The following is a 17500-nucleotide window of genomic DNA, read 5'->3' on the forward strand; positions in this document are numbered from 1 at the left end:
CGGGCGCCGCGAGGCGGACCGTCCGGGGCGACTCTCGGCCTGTGTTTAAGGAGCCGGCCGGGCATCACGCTCCTTCCTTGGATGGACAACATTCGCAGTTGACACTTTGTGTCATTTTATCCGAGCAGACGGGCGCCGCGAGGCGGACCGTCCGGGGCGACTCTCGGCCTGTGTTTTCGGAGCCGGCCGGGCATCACGCTCCCTCCTTGGATGGACAACATTCGTAGTTGACACTTTGTGTCATTTTATCCGAGCAGACGGGCGCCGCGAGGCGACCGTCCGGGGCGACTCTCGGCCTGTGTTTAAGGAGCCGGCCGGGCATCACGCTCCTTCCTTGGATGGACAACATTCGTAGTTGACACTTTGTGTCATTTTATCCGAGCGGGCGGGCGCCGCGAGGCGGACCGTCCGGGGCGACTCTCGGCCTGTGTTTAAGGAGCCGGCCGGGCATCACGCTCCTTCCTTGGATGGACAACATTCGCAGTTGACACTTTGTGTCATTTTATCCGAGCAGACGGGCGCCGCGAGGCGGACCGTCCGGGGCGACTCTCGGCCTGTGTTTTCGGAGCCGGCCGGGCATCACGCTCCCTCCTTGGATGGACAACATTCGTAGTTGACACTTTGTGTCATTTTATCCGAGCAGACGGGCGCCGCGAGGCGGACCGTCCGGGGCGACTCTCGGCCTGTGTTTAAGGAGCCGGCCGGGCATCACGCTCCTTCCTTGGATGGACAACATTCGCAGTTGACACTTTGTGTCATTTTGTTCGGCCTGTGTTTAAGGAGGCGGCCGTCCTCCACTCGGTCCGTGTTTAAGGAGCGACACTCGCGCTCCGGTTCGGCCTGTATTTAGGGAGGCGGCCGTCCTCCGCTTGGTCTGTGTTAAGGGCGACACTCTGTCCATGTTTGAGGAGCCTGGCCCTGACGCTCCTCTCCGGCCTGTGTTTAAGGAGGCGGCCGTCCTCCCCTTGGTCCGTGTTAAGGGCGACACTCGGTCCATGTTTGAGGAGCCTGGCCCTGACGCTCCTCTCCGGCCTGTGTTTAAGGAGGCGGCCGTCCTCCCCTTGGTCTGTGTTAAGGGCGACACTCGGTCCATGTTTGAGGAGCCTGGCCCTGACGCTCCTCTCCGGCCTGTGTTTAAGGAGGCGGCCGTCCTCCCCTTGGTCTGTGTTAAGGGCGACACTCGGTCCATGTTTGAGGAGCCTGGCCCTGACGCTCCTCTCCGGCCTGTGTTTAAGGAGGCGGCCGTCCTCCCCTTGGTCTGTGTTAAGGGCGACACTCGGTCCGTGTTTAAGGAGCGGCCCTCGCGCTCCGGTTCGGCCTGTATTTAGGGAGGCGGCCGTCCTCCGCTTGGTCTGTGTTAAGGGCGACACTCGGTCCGTGTTTAAGGAGCCGGCCCTGACGCTCCTCTTCGGCCTGTGTTTAAGGAGGCGGCCGTCCTCCACTTCCTTCCATGCACCACCACATTCGCAGTTGACACTTTGCCATTTTTTCAGAGAGGTGACACTTAGTCGTTTTTTCGAAAGTTGACACTTAGTCGTTTTTTCGAAAGTTGACACTTTGCCGTTTTTTCAGAGAGGCGACACTTAGTCGTTTTTTCGAAAGTTGACACTTAGCAGTTTTTTCGAAAGTTGACACTTAGCCGTTTTTTCGAAAGTTGACACTTAGCCGTTTTTTCGAAAGTTGACACTTAGTCACTTTTTCGCCACAGTGACACCTCCAGCGCGTGCCACGGCGCTTTTCAGGTCTTCTATCCGACCTTGTGCTGTCGAGGACGGCGTGTCCGACGCCGTGGGGAGACCAGCACCATCTCCTCCATACTCGTAAACGGGGTGCTTTGGAAAACGGGGGGAAAGTCGATGAGTACACTGACTACTGGGACCATTTCATTGTACTCTGGCGCACCTGAAGACCAAAAAAGGTACTGCACCTTAGCCCGGGTACCTCACCCCCTGGTACCTCGAGGAGAACTTAGAAAAATTTCGACAAATTTTTGGTGAGCTCCAGGGAGAGAGGCTGATTTTTCGCTTTTTGAGGCCGACCGCCGAACCGGCGCGGGGCGGACTCACAAGCCCCGCAGAGCCGTGGGCACTTAGTCGTTTTTTCAGAGAGGCGACACTTAGTCGTTTTTTCAGAGGCGACACTTAGTCGTTTTTTCGAAAGTTGACACTTAGCCGTTTTTTCGAAAGTCGACACTTAGCCGTTTTTTTGGAAAGTTGACACTTAGTCGTTTTTTCGAAAGTTGACACTTAGTCGTTTTTTCGCCACAATTGGCTCTGAGCTCCAGGGGGAGAGCCTGGTTTTGCCTTATTTCAGGCCGGCTGGGGAACCGGCGCGGGTCGGATGCACGAGCCCGGCAGAGCCGTGGGCACTTAGAAAATTTTCGCCGATTAAGCTGGGACCTCCAGGCGGAGACCGGCATTCCTCGTCCTCGGGGTTCGACCCAGGAACCGGCGCTGGGCAGACGCCGTAGCCACGCAGAGCCGTGGGCACTTAGAAAATATTCGCCAAGTTGGCTCTGAGCTCCAGGCGGAGAGGCTGGTTTTGCCTTATTTCAGGCCGGCTGGGGAACCGGCGCGGGTCGGATGCACGAGCCCGCAGAGCCGTGGGCACTTTGCCATTTTCTCAGAGTCGACACTTAGTCGTTTTTTCAGAGAGGCGACACTCTGTCGTTTTTTCGAAAGTTGACACTTTGCCGTTTTTTCAGAGAGGCGACACTTAGCCGTTTTTTCGAAAGTTGACACTTAGCCGTTTTTTCGAAAGTCGACACTTAGCCGTTTTTTCAGAGATGTGACACTTTGCCGTTTTTTCGAAAGTCGACACTTAGCCGTTTTTTCAGAGATGTGACACTTAGAAACTTTTTGCCAAGTTGGCTGTGAGCTCCAGGAGGAGACCGTTATTTTTCGTCATTCGAGGCCGACTGCGGAACCGGCGCTGGGCGGACGCCAAAGCTCGGCAGGGCCGTGGGCACTTAGAAACTTTTTGCCAAGTTGGCTGTGAGCTCCAGGAGGAGACCGTTATTTTTCGTCATTCGAGGCCGACTGCGGAACCGGCGCTGGGCGGACGCCAAAGCTCGGCAGGGCCGTGGGCACTTAGAAACTTTTTGCCAAGTTGGCTGTGAGCTCCAGGAGGAGACCGTTATTTTTCGTCATTCGAGGCCGACTGCGGAACCGGCGCTGGGCGGACGCCAAAGCTCGGCAGGGCCGTGGGCACTTAGAAACTTTTTGCCAAGTTGGCTGTGAGCTCCAGGAGGAGACCGTTATTTTTCGTCATTCGAGGCCGACTGCGGAACCGGCGCTGGGCGGACGCCAAAGCTCGGCAGGGCCGTGGGCACTTAGAAACTTTTTGCCAAGTTGGCTGTGAGCTCCAGGAGGAGACCGTTATTTTTCGTCATTCGAGGCCGACTGCGGAACCGGCGCTGGGCGGACGTCAAAGCTCGGCAGGGCCGTGGGCACTTAGAAACTTTTTGCCAAGTTGGCTGTGAGCTCCAGGAGGAGACCGTTATTTTTCGTCATTCGAGGCCGACTGCGGAACCGGCGCTGGGCGGACGCCAAAGCTCGGCAGGGCCGTGGGCACTTAGAAACTTTTTGCCAAGTTGGCTGTGAGCTCCAGGAGGAGACCGTTATTTTTCGTCATTCGAGGCCGACTGCGGAACCGGCGCTGAGCGGACGCCAAAGCTCGGCAGGGCCGTGGGCACTTAGAAACTTTTTGCCAAGTTGGCTGTGAGCTCCAGGAGGAGACCGTTATTTTTCGTCATTCGAGGCCGACTGCGGAACCGGCGCTGGGCGGACGCCAAAGCTCGGCAGGGCCGTGGGCACTTAGAAACTTTTTGCCAAGTTGGCTGTGAGCTCCAGGAGGAGACCGTTATTTTTCGTCATTGGAGGCCGACTGCGGAACCGGCGCTGGGCGGACGCCAAAGCTCGGCAGGGCCGTGGGCACTTAGAAACTTTTTGCCAAGTTGGCTGTGAGCTCCAGGAGGAGACCGTTATTTTTCGTCATTCTAGGCCGGCTGCAGAACCGGCGCGGGTCGGATGCACGAGCCCGCAGAGCCGTGGGCACTTTGCCACTTTTTCGCCACAATTGGCTGTGAGCTCCAGGAGGAGACCGTTATTTTTCGTCATTCTAGGCCGGTTGCAGAACCGGCGCGGCTCGGATGCACGAGCCCGCAGAGCCGTGGGCACTTAGAAAATTTTCAGAGAGGCGACACTTTGCCATTTTTTCAGAGAGGTGACACTTAGTCGTTTTTTCGAAAGTTGACACTTAGCCGTTTTTTCGAAAGTTGACACTTAGTCGTTTTTTCGAAAGTTGACACTTAGTCGTTTTTTCGCCAAAGTGCCCACCTCCAGCGCGTGCCACGGCGCTTTCCAGGTCTTCTATCCGACCTTGTGCTGTCGAGGACGGCGTGTCCGACGCCGTGGGGAGACCAGCACCATCTCCTCCATACTCGTAAACGAGGTGCTTTGGAAAACGGGGGGAAAGTCGATGAGTACACTGACTACTGGGACCATTTCATTGTACTCTGGCGCACCTGAAGACCAAAAAAGGTACTGCACCTTAGCCCGGGTACCTCACCCCCTGGTACCTCGAGGAGAACTTAGAAAAATTTCGACAAATTTTTGGTGAGCTCCAGGGAGAGAGGCTGATTTTTTGCTTTTTGAGGCCGACCGCCGAACCGGCGCGGGGCGGACTCACAAGCCCCGCAGAGCCGTGGGCACTTAGTCGTTTTTTCGAAAGTTGACACTTAGCCGTTTTTTCGAAAGTTGACACTTAGCCGTTTTTTCGAAAGTCGACACTTAGCCGTTTTTTCGAAAGTTGACACTTAGTCGTTTTTTCGCCGATTTTGCTGGGACCTCCAGGCGAGGACCGGCGTTTTTCGTCTTCCGGGTCCGACCCGGGAACCAGCGCCGAGCGGACACATTCGCTCGCTAGTGCCGTTGGCACTTAGAAAATTTTTCGTTTGTCATGAGCTCCGGGCGGAGAGCGGCGTTTTTCGTCTTCCGGGTTCGACCCGGGAACCAGCGCCGAGCGGACACATTCGCTCGCTAGTGCCGTTGGCACTTAGAAAATTTTTCGTTTGTCATGAGCTCCGGGCGGAGACCGGCGTTTTTCGTCTTCCGGGTTCGACCCGGGAACCAGCGCCGAGCGGACACATTCGCTCGCAAGTGCCGTTGGCACTTAGAAAATTTTTCGTTTGTCATGAGCTCCGGGCGGAGACCGGCGTTTTTCGTCTTCCGGGTTCGACCCGGTAACCAGCGCCGAGCGGACACATTCGCTCGCTAGTGCCGTTGGCACTTAGAAAATTTTTCGTTTGTCATGAGCTCCGGGCGGAGAGCGGCGTTTTTCGTCTTCCGGGTTCGACCCGGGAACCAGCGCCGAGCGGACACATTCGCTCGCTAGTGCCGTTGGCACTTAGAAAATTTTTCGTTTGTCATGAGCTCCGGGCGGAGACCGGCGTTTTTCGTCTTCCGGGTTCGACCCGGGAACCAGCGCCGAGCGGACACATTCGCTCGCAAGTGCCGTTGGCACTTAGAAAATTTTTCGTTTGTCATGAGCTCCGGGCGGAGACCGGCGTTTTTCGTCTTCCGGGTTCGACCCGGTAACCAGCGCCGAGCGGACACATTCGCTCGCTAGTGCCGTTGGCACTTAGAAAATTTTTCGTTTGTCATGAGCTCCGGGCGGAGAGCGGCGTTTTTCGTCTTCCGGGTTCGACCCGGGAACCAGCGCCGAGCGGACACATTCGCTCGCTAGTGCCGTTGGCACTTAGAAAATTTTTCGTTTGTCATGAGCTCCGGGCGGAGAGCGGCGTTTTTCGTCTTCCGGGTTCGACCCGGGAACCAGCGCCGAGCGGACACATTCGCTCGCTAGTGCCGTTGGCACTTAGAAAATTTTTCGTTTGTCATGAGCTCCGGGCGGAGACCGGCGTTTTTCGTCTTCCGGGTTCGACCCGGGAACCAGCGCCGAGCGGACACATTCGCTCGCAAGTGCCGTTGGCACTTAGAAAATTTTTCGTTTGTCATGAGCTCCGGGCGGAGACCGGCATTTTTCGTCATTCGAGGCCGACGGGGGAACCAGCCGGAGCGGACACGTTTGCTCGGAAGAGCCGTTGGCACTTAGAAAAAATTCCGTGTCTCGTGAGCTCCAGGGGGGACAGGCTGGTTTTATTCATCCGTAGCCGACATGGGAACCAGCGCGGAGCGGATTGGTGTTGCGCTGCCATATACCTCATCTCTCTCAGGAGTCCCCCCCTTATACGTGCCGATGGTGTTTTGGAAAACGGGGGGTAACTGGATGAGTACACTGACTAGGGGGACCAGTACACTAGCGAGTGGGACCAGTACACTGACTAGTGGGACCAACACACTATGAGCGCCTGGTACCTAAAATGGAAGTATAGAGGCCGAATTTCGGGCAAGATCACGCCGGGTTAGGCTTCCAGGACCTCGGCTAAGCAATTTTAACGGGTCCCCCGGTTCTTTTTTGATCCAGCCCGGTTCTTTTTTTATCCAGCCCGGTTCTTTTTACACTTCCAGCTGGAGCTCGGGAGCGGCTTTTTGCACAAGATCACGCCGTGTTAGGCTTCCAGGACCTCGGCTAAGCAATTTTAACGGGTCGCCCGGTTCTTTTTTGATCCAGCCCGGTTCTTTTTTTTATCCAGCCCGGTTCTTTTTACACTTCCAGCTGGAGCTCGGGAGCGGCTTTTTGCACAAGATCACGCCGGGTTAGGCTTCCAGGACCTCGGCTAAGCAATTTTAACGGGTCGCCCGGTTCTTTTTTGATCCAGCCCGGTTCTTTTTTTATCCAGCCCGGTTCTTTTTACACTTCCAGCTGGAGCTCGGGAGCGGCTTTTTGCACAAGATCACGCCGGGTTAGGCTTCCAGGACCTCGGCTAAGCAATTTTAACGGGTCGCCCGGTTCTTTTTTGATCCAGCCCGGTTCTTTTTTTTATCCAGCCTGGTTCTTTTTACACTTCCAGCTGGAGCTCGGGAGCGGCTATTTGCACAAGATCACGCCGTGTTAGGCTTCCAGGACCTCGGCTAAGCAATTTTAACGGGTCGCCCGGTTCTTTTTTGATCCAGCCCGGTTCTTTTTTTTATCCAGCCCGGTTCTTTTTACACTTCCAGCTGGAGCTCGGGAGCGGCTTTTTGCACAAGATCACGCCGGGTTAGGCTTCCAGGACCTCGGCTAAGCAATTTTAACGGGTCCCCCGGTTCTTTTTTGATCCAGCCCGGTTCTTTTTTTATCCAGCCCGGTTCTTTTTACACTTCCAGCTGGAGCTCGGGAGCGGCTTTTTGCACAAGATCACGCCGTGTTAGGCTTCCAGGACCTCGGCTAAGCAATTTTAACGGGTCGCCCGGTTCTTTTTTGATCCAGCCCGGTTCTTTTTTTTATCCAGCCCGGTTCTTTTTACACTTCCAGCTGGAGCTCGGGAGCGGCTTTTTGCACAAGATCACGCCGGGTTAGGCTTCCAGGACCTCGGCTAAGCAATTTTAACGGGTCGCCCGGTTCTTTTTTGATCCAGCCCGGTTCTTTTTTTATCCAGCCCGGTTCTTTTTACACTTCCAGCTGGAGCTCGGGAGCGGCTTTTTGCACAAGATCACGCCGGGTTAGGCTTCCAGGACCTCGGCTAAGCAATTTTAACGGGTCGCCCGGTTCTTTTTTTTTATCCAGCCCGGTTCTTTTTTGATCCAGCCCGGTTCTTTTTACACTTCCAGCTGGAGCTCGGGAGCGGCTTTTTGCACAAGATCACGCCGTGTTAGGCTTCCAGGACCTCGGCTAAGCAATTTTAACGGGTCGCCCGGTTCTTTTTTTTATCCAGCCCGGTTCTTTTTTTATCCAGCCCGGTTCTTTTTACACTTCCAGCTGGAGCTCGGGAGCGGCTTTTTGCACAAGATCACGCCGGGTTAGGCTTCCAGGACCTCGGCTAAGCAATTTTAACGGGCCGCCCGGTTCTTTTTTTTATCCAGCCCGGTTCTTTTTTGATCCAGCCCGGTTCTTTTTACACTTCCAGCTGGAGCTCGGGAGCGGCTTTTTGCACAAGATCACGCCGTGTTAGGCTTCCAGGACCTCGGCTAAGCAATTTTAACGGGTCGCCCGGTTCTTTTTTTGATCCAGCCCGGTTCTTTTTTTATCCAGCCCGGTTCTTTTTACACTTCCAGCTGGAGCTCGGGAGCGGCTTTTTGCACAAGATCACGCCGTGTTAGGCTTCCAGGACCTCGGCTAAGCAATTTTAACGGGTCGCCCGGTTCTTTTTTTTATCCAGCCCGGTTCTTTTTTTATCCAGCCCGGTTCTTTTTACACTTCCAGCTGGAGCTCTGGAGCGGCTTTTTGGACAAGATCACGCCGTGTTAGGCTTCCAGGACCTCGGCGAAGCAATTTTAACGGGTCGCCCGGTTCTTTTTTGATCCAGCCCGGTTCTTTTTTTTATCCAGCCTGGTTCTTTTTACACTTCCAGCTGGAGCTCGGGAGCGGCTTTTTGCACAAGATCACGCCGTGTTAGGCTTCCAGGACCTCGGCGAAGCAATTTTAACGGGTCGCCCGGTTCTTTTTTGATCCAGCCCGGTTCTTTTTTTATCCAGCCCGGTTCTTTTTACACTTCCAGCTGGAGCTCGGGAGCGGCTTTTTGCACAAGATCACGCCGTGTTAGGCTTCCAGGACCTCGGCTAAGCAATTTTAACGGGTCGCCCGGTTCTTTTTTGATCCAGCCCGGTTCTTTTTTTATCCAGCCCGGTTCTTTTTACACTTCCAGCTGGAGCTCGGGAGCGGCTTTTTGCACAAGATCACGCCGTGTTAGGCTTCCAGGACCTCGGCTAAGCAATTTTAACGGGTCGCCCGGTTCTTTTTTGATCCAGCCCGGTTCTTTTTTTTATCCAGCCCGGTTCTTTTCACACTTCCAGCTGGAGCTCGGGAGCGGCTTTTTGCACAAGATCACGCCGTGTTAGGCTTCCAGGACCTCGGCTAAGCAATTTTAACGGGTCGCCCGGTTCTTTTTTGATCCAGCCCGGTTCTTTTTTTATCCAGCCCGGTTCTTTTTACACTTCCAGCTGGAGCTCGGGAGCGGCTTTTTGCACAAGATCACGCCGTGTTAGGCTTCCAGGACCTCGGCTCAGCAATTTTAACGGGTCGCCCGGTTCTTTTTTGATCCAGCCCGGTTCTTTTTTTATCCAGCCCGGTTCTTTTTACACTTCCAGCTGGAGCTCGGGAGCGGCTTTTTGCACAAGATCACGCCGTGTTAGGCTTCCAGGACCTCGGCTCAGCAATTTTAACGGGTCGCCCGGTTCTTTTTTGATCCAGCCCGGTTCTTTTTTTATCCAGCCCGGTTCTTTTTACACTTCCAGCTGGAGCTCGGGAGCGGCTTTTTGCACAAGATCACGCCGTGTTAGGCTTCCAGGACCTCGGCTAAGCAATTTTAACGGGTCGCCCGGTTCTTTTTTTGATCCAGCCCGGTTCTTTTTTTTTATCCAGCCTGGTTCTTTTTACACTTCCAGCTGGAGCTCGGGAGCGGCTTTTTGCACAAGATCACGCCGTGTTAGGCTTCCAGGACCTCGGCTAAGCAATTTTAACGGGTCGCCCGGTTCTTTTTTGATCCAGCCCGGTTCTTTTTCCACTTCCAGCTGGAGCTCAGCAGCGGCTTTTTGCACAAGATCACGCCGGGTTAGGCTTCCAGGACCTCGGCTAAGCACTTCTAACGGGTCGCCCGGTTCTTTTTTTGAACCAGCCCGGTTCTTTTTACACTTCCAGCTGGAGCTCAGCAGCGGCTTTTTGCACAAGATCACGCCGGGTTAGGCTTCCAGGACCTCGGCTAAGCAATTTTAACGGGCCGCCCGGTTCTTTTTTTGATCCAGCCCGGTTCTTTTTACACTTCCAGCTGGAGCTCAGCAGCGGCTTTTTGCACAAGATCACGCCGGGTTAGGCTTCCAGGACCTCGGCTAAGCACTTCTAACGGGCCCTGGTCCACCCCTGCCAGCGCATTTCAAAACTTGGCATTAATTTCGACCTAAGAGACGAAGTCTGATTTTTTTCTACCACTTGGGCGGCCTTTTTGCACCCAGAACACCCGCACCGGCACCATAAATTCGAAGGGTGCCGAGTGCGTCGGCGCAGATTCTGCGACGGAGTGACACTTCCCTCTTGTGGACATTCGGCGGTAGGTGAAATGCGCACTCGGTCTTCTCTTTTCTTTTCCTTCCAGTGAAACTTTGGCAACATTCTGCGAGCTGCTGGCTTCCAGAACCTCGGCCAAGCAGGTGGAGGATTTTTTTCCACTTCCAGCTGGAGGTGAGGAGGGACTTTTTGGGCAAGATCACGCCGACTTAGCAAGCAAGGTGGAAGTGCCAGCATGCAGTGGCTGGAAGTGTGGATGTGGAGCTCCAGCACCCTCCCTGCCTATGGAAGTGTGGAGCTCCAGCACCCTCCCTGCCTATGGAAGTGTGGAGCTCCAGCACCCTCCCTGCCTATGGAAGTGTGGAGCTCCAGCACCCTCCCTGCCTATGGAAGTGTGGAGCTCCAGCACCCTCCCTGCCTATGGAAGTGTGGAGCTCCAGCACCCTCCCTGCCTATGGAAGTGTGGAGCTCCAGCACCCTCCCTGCCTATGGAAGTGTGGAGCTCCAGCACCCTCCCTGCCTATGGAAGTGTGGAGCTCCAGCACCCTCCCTGCCTACGGAAGTGTGGAGCTCCAGCACCCTCCCTGCCTACGGAAGTGTGGAGCTCCAGCACCCTCCCTGCCTACGGAAGTGTGGAGCTCCAGCACCCTCCCTGCCTATGGAAGTGTGGAGCTCCAGCACCCTCCCTGCCTATGGAAGTGTGGAGCTCCAGCACCCTCCCTGCCTATGGAAGTGTGGAGCTCCAGCACCCTCCCTGCCTATGGAAGTGTGGAGCTCCAGCACCCTCCCTGCCTATGGAAGTGTGGAGCTCCAGCACCCTCCCTGCCTATGGAAGTGTGGAGCTCCAGCACCCTCCCTGCCTATGGAAGTGTGGAGCTCCAGCACCCTCCCTGCCTATGGAAGTGTGGAGCTCCAGCACCCTCCCTGCCTATGGAAGTGTGGAGCTCCAGCACCCTCCCTGCCTATGGAAGTGTGGAGCTCCAGCACCCTCCCTGCCTACGGAAGTGTGGAGCTCCAGCACCCTCCCTGCCTACGGAAGTGTGGAGCTCCAGCACCCTCCCTGCCTACGGAAGTGTGGAGCTCCAGCACCCTCCCTGCCTATGGAAGTGTGGAGCTCCAGCACCCTCCCTGCCTATGGAAGTGTGGAGCTCCAGCACCCTCCCTGCCTATGGAAGTGTGGAGCTCCAGCACCCTCCCTGCCTATGGAAGTGTGGAGCTCCAGCACCCTCCCTGCCTATGGAAGTGTGGAGCTCCAGCACCCTCCCTGCCTATGGAAGTGTGGAGCTCCAGCACCCTCCCTGCCTATGGAAGTGTGGAGCTCCAGCACCCTCCCTGCCTATGGAAGAGCCACCTCCGCGGGCATGCTGCTCAACCACGCCGGCCCAGAGTTCCAGCCGCTCGGCTACACTCTCTCACAAGCCCCGCCTGGAGCTCCCCAGCCCGCCCCTGGTACCTCAACTACCGAGGCCAGCCGCTCGACCAGGCCGGCCCAGAGTTCCAGCCGCTCGGCTTCACTCTCTCACAAGCCCCGCCTGGAGCTCCCCAGCCCGCCCCTGGTACCTCAACTACCGAGGCCAGCCGCTCGACCACGCCGGCGCAGAGTTCCAGCCGCTCGGATAAGCTCTGCCACTCTCCCGCTAAGCAGCCACCGGTAACGGGGAAATGTCGCCGCCTTGTGGACACGCCCTTGTAAATGAATGGGCTTTCGCACTTAGTGCAATTTTCGCCAGCTCCGTGGCTGCAAGTATGGAGCTATGGAGCCACCAGCCAGGCTGGAGCTCTGGAGCTATGGAAGTATGGAGCTATGGATCTATGGAAGTATGGAGTTATGGAGCTCTGGAGCTATGGAGCTATGGAGCTATGGAGCTATGGAAGTCTGGAGCTATGGAAGTATGGAGCTATGGAGCTATGGAAGTATGGAGCTCTGGAGCTATGGAGCTATGGAGCCACCAGCCAGCACCCTCCGTGGCTCAACCACGCCGGCCCAGAGTTCCAGCCGCTCGGCTTCACTCTCTCACAAGCCCCGCCTGGAGCTCCCCAGCCCGCCCCTGGTACCTCAACTACCGAGGCCAGCCGCTCGACCAGGCCGGCCGAGAGTTCCAGCCGCTCGGCTTCACTCTCTCACAAGACCCGCCTGGAGCTCCCTGCCCCACCCCTGGTACCTCAACTACCGAGGCCAGCCGCTCGACCACGCCGGCGCAGAGTTCCAGCCGCTCGGATAAGCTCTGTCACTCACCCGCCGCGCAGCCACCGGTAACGGGGAAATGTCGCCGCCTGGCGGACACGCCGTTGTAAATGAATGGGCTTTCGCACTTAGTGCAATTTTCGCCAACTCTCTGACTGGAGCTATGGAAGTATGGAGCTATGGAGCCACCAGCCACCCAGGCTGGAGCTATGGAGCCATGGAGCTCTGGTGCTATGGAGCTCTGGAGGTATGGAGCTATGGAGCTATGGAGCTATGGAGCTATGGAGCCCTGGAGCTCTGGAGGTATGGAGCTATGGTGCTATGGAGCTCTGAAGCCATGGAGCTCTGGTGCTATGGAGCTCTGGAGCTCTGGAGGTATGGAGCTCTGGAGGTATGGAGCTATGGAGCCCTGGAGCCCTGGAGCTATGGAGCCCTGGAGCTATGGAGCCCTGGAGCCCTGGAGCTATGGAGCCCTGGAGCTATGGAGCTATGGAGCCCTGGAGCTATGGAGCTATGGAGCTCTGGTGCTATGGAGCTATGGAGCTCTGGTGCTATGGAGCTATGGAGCTCTGGTGCTATGGAGCTATGGAGCTCTGGTGCTATGGAGCTATGGAGCTCTGGTGCTATGGAGCTATGGAGCTCTGGTGCTATGGAGCTATGGAGCTCTGGTGCTATGGAGCTCTGGTGCTATGGAGCTATGGAGCTATGGAGCTCTGGTGCTATGGAGCTATGGAGCTCTGGTGCTATGGAGCTATGGAGCTCTGGTGCTATGGAGCTATGGAGCTCTGGTGCTATGGAGCTATGGAGCTCTGGTGCTATGGAGCTATGGAGCTCTGGTGCTATGGAGCTATGGAGCTATGGAGCTCTGGAAGTATGGAGCTCTGGTGCTATGGAGCTATGGAGCTCTGGTGCTATGGAGCTATGGAGCTCTGGTGCTATGGAGCTATGGAGCTCTGGTGCTATGGAGCTCTGGAGCTCTGGTGCTATGGAGCTATGGAGCTATGGAGCCACCAGCCAGCACCCTCCGTGGCTGGATCAATGGAAGTGTTTTAGGTACCAGGCAGCCAAAGGGCCGAGGCCTCACGCTCGACCACGCCGGCGCAGAGTTCCAGCCGCTCGGATAAGCTCTGTCACTCACCCGCCGCGCAGCCACCGGTAACGGGGAAATGTCGCCGCCTTGTGGACACGCCGTTGTAAATGAATGGGCTTTCGCACTTAGTGCAATTTTAGCCAACTCTCTGACTGGAGCTATGGAAGTATGGAGCTATGGAGCCACCAGCCACCCAGGCTGGAGCTATGGAGCTATGGAGCTCTGGTGCTATGGAGCTATGGAGCTCTGGTGCTATGGAGCTATGGAGCTCTGGTGCTATGGAGCTATGGAGCTCTGGTGCTATGGAGCTATGGAGCTCTGGTGCTATGGAGCTATGGAGCTCTGGTGCTATGGAGCTATGGAGCTCTGGTGCTATGGAGCTATGGAGCTCTGGTGCTATGGAGCTATGGAGCTCTGGTGCTATGGAGCTATGGAGCTCTGGTGCTATGGAGCTATGGAGCTATGGAGCTCTGGTGCTATGGAGCTATGGAGCTCTGGTGCTATGGAGCTATGGAGCTCTGGTGCTATGGAGCTATGGAGCTCTGGTGCTATGGAGCTCTGGTGCTATGGAGCTATGGAGCTCTGGTGCTATGGAGCTCTGGAGCTCTGGAGGTATGGAGCTATGGAGCCACCAGCCAGCACCCTCCGTGGCTGGATCAATGGAAGTGTTTTAGGTACCAGGCAGCCAAAGGGCCGAGGCCTCACGCTCGACCACGCCGGCGCAGAGTTCCAGCCGCTCGGATAAGCTCTGTCACTCACCCGCCGCGCAGCCACCGGTAACGGGGAAATGTCGCCGCCTTGTGGACACGCCGTTGTAAATGAATGGGCTTTCGCACTTAGTGCAATTTTAGCACACTCTCTGACTGGAGCTATGGAAGTATGGAGCTATGGAGCCACCAGCCACCCAGGCTGGAGCTATGGAGCTCTGGAGGTATGGAGCTATGGAGCCCTGGAGCTATGGAGCTATGGAGCCCTGGAGCTATGGAGCCCTGGAGCTATGGAGCTATGGAGCTCTGGTGCTATGGAGCTATGGAGCTCTGGTGCTATGGAGCTATGGAGCTCTGGTGCTATGGAGCTATGGAGCTCTGGTGCTATGGAGCTATGGAGCTCTGGTGCTATGGAGCTATGGAGCTCTGGTGCTATGGAGCTATGGAGCTCTGGTGCTATGGAGCTATGGAGCTCTGGTGCTATGGAGCTATGGAGCTCTGGTGCTATGGAGCTATGGAGCTATGGAGCTCTGGTGCTATGGAGCTATGGAGCTCTGGTGCTATGGAGCTATGGAGGTCTGGTGCTATGGAGCTATGGAGCTCTGGTGCTATGGAGCTCTGGTGCTATGGAGCTATGGAGCTCTGGTGCTATGGAGCTCTGGAGCTCTGGAGGTATGGAGCTATGGAGCTATGGAGCCACCAGCCAGCACCCTCCGTGGCTGGATCAATGGAAGTGTTTTAGGTACCAGGCAGCCAAAGGGCCGAGGCCTCACGCTCGACCACGCCGGCGCAGAGTTCCAGCCGCTCGGATAAGCTCTGTCACTCACCCGCCGCGCAGCCACCGGTAACGGGGAAATGTCGCCGCCTTGTGGACACGCCGTTGTAAATGAATGGGCTTTCGCACTTAGTGCAATTTTAGCCAACTCTCTGACTGGAGCTATGGAAGTATGGAGCTATGGAGCCACCAGCCACCCAGGCTGGAGCTATGGAGCTATGGAGCTCTGGTGCTATGGAGCTATGGAGCTCTGGTGCTATGGAGCTATGGAGCTCTGGTGCTATGGAGCTATGGAGCTCTGGTGCTATGGAGCTATGGAGCTCTGGTGCTATGGAGCTATGGAGCTCTGGTGCTATGGAGCTATGGAGCTCTGGTGCTATGGAGCTATGGAGCTCTGGTGCTATGGAGCTATGGAGCTCTGGTGCTATGGAGCTATGGAGCTCTGGTGCTATGGAGCTATGGAGCTCTGGTGCTATGGAGCTATGGAGCTCTGGTGCTATGGAGCTATGGAGCTCTGGTGCTATGGAGCTATGGAGCTCTGGTGCTATGGAGCTCTGGTGCTATGGAGCTATGGAGCTCTGGTGCTATGGAGCTCTGGAGCTCTGGAGGTATGGAGCTATGGAGCCACCAGCCAGCACCCTCCGTGGCTGGATCAATGGAAGTGTTTTAGGTACCAGGCAGCCAAAGGGCCGAGGCCTCACGCTCGACCACGCCGGCGCAGAGTTCCAGCCGCTCGGATAAGCTCTGTCACTCACCCGCCGCGCAGCCACCGGTAACGGGGAAATGTCGCCGCCTTGTGGACACGCCGTTGTAAATGAATGGGCTTTCGCACTTAGTGCAATTTTAGCACACTCTCTGACTGGAGCTATGGAAGTATGGAGCTATGGAGCCACCAGCCACCCAGGCTGGAGCTATGGAGCTCTGGAGGTATGGAGCTATGGAGCCCTGGAGCTATGGAGCTATGGAGCCCTGGAGCTATGGAGCCCTGGAGCTATGGAGCTATGGAGCTCTGGTGCTATGGAGCTATGGAGCTCTGGTGCTATGGAGCTATGGAGCTCTGGTGCTATGGAGCTATGGAGCTCTGGTGCTATGGAGCTATGGAGCTCTGGTGCTATGGAGCTATGGAGCTCTGGTGCTATGGAGCTATGGAGCTCTGGTGCTATGGAGCTATGGAGCTCTGGTGCTATGGAGCTATGGAGCTCTGGTGCTATGGAGCTATGGAGCTATGGAGCCACCAGCCAGCACCCTCCGTGGCTGGATCAATGGAAGTGTTTTAGGTACCAGGCAGCCAAAGGGCCGGGGCCTCACGCTCGACCACGCCGGCGCAGAGTTCCAGCCGCTCGGATAAGCTCTGTCACTCACCCGCCACGCAGCCACCGGTAACGGGGAAATGTCGCCGCCTGGCGGACACGCCGTTGTAAATGAATGGGCTTTCGCACTTAGTGCAATTTTCGCCAACTCTCTGACTGGAGCTATGGAAGTATGGAGCTATGGAGCCACCAGCCACCCAGGCTGGAGCTATGGAGCTCTGGAGGTATGGAGCTATGGAGCCCTGGAGCTATGGAGCTATGGAGCCCTGGAGCTATGGAGCCCTGGAGCTATGGAGCTATGGAGCTCTGGTGCTATGGAGCTATGGAGCTCTGGTGCTATGGAGCTATGGAGCTCTGGTGCTATGGAGCTATGGAGCTCTGGTGCTATGGAGCTATGGAGCTCTGGTGCTATGGAGCTATGGAGCTCTGGTGCTATGGAGCTATGGAGCTCTGGTGCTATGGAGCTATGGAGCTATGGAGCCACCAGCCAGCACCCTCCGTGGCTGGATCAATGGAAGTGTTTTAGGTACCAGGCAGCCAAAGGGCCGGGGCCTCACGCTCGACCACGCCGGCGCAGAGTTCCAGCCGCTCGGATAAGCTCTGTCACTCACCCGCCGCGCAGCCACCGGTAACGGGGAAATGTCGCCGCCTGGCGGACACGCCGTTGTAAATGAATGGGCTTTCGCACTTAGTGCAATTTTAGCCAACTCCGTGGCTGCAAGTATGGAAGTATGGAGCTATGGAGCCACCAGCCAGCACCCTCCGCGGCTGGAGCTATGGAAGTATGGAGCTATGGAGCTATGGAAGTATGGGGCTATGGAAGTATGGAGCTATGGAGCTCCGGGGCTATGGAGCTATGGAGCTCCGGGGCTATGGAGCTCCGGGGCTATGGAGCTCCGGGGCTATGGAGCTATGGAGCTCCGGGGCTATGGAGCTCCGGGGCTATGGAGCTCCGGGGCTATGGAGCTCCGGGGCTATGGAGCTATGGAGCTCCGGGGCTATGGAGCTCCGGGGCTATGGAGCTATGGAGCTCCGGGGCTATGGAGCTATGGAGCTCCGGGGCTATGGAGCTCTGGAGCTATGGAAGTATGGATGATCCAGCACCCTCCGTGGCTGACCGCTGGTGCTCGGGGCCGGTGAACTCGGCACCCGCCTTCGGCGGGTGCCTCGGTGACCGCCGTCGCTTGGGGCCAGTGAACTCGGCACCCGCCTTCGGCGGGTGCCTCGGTGACCGGTTGTCGCTTGGGGCCAGTGAACTCGGCACCCGCCTTCGGCGGGTGCCTCGGTGACCGGTTGTCGCTTGGGGCCGGTGAACTCGGCACCCGCCTTCGGCGG

Source organism: Syngnathus leptorhynchus, unplaced genomic scaffold (genome assembly GCF_054491065.1).
Source record: "Syngnathus leptorhynchus isolate UIUO unplaced genomic scaffold, UIUO_Slep HiC_scaffold_216, whole genome shotgun sequence".
NCBI lineage: Eukaryota > Metazoa > Chordata > Actinopteri > Syngnathiformes > Syngnathidae > Syngnathus > Syngnathus leptorhynchus.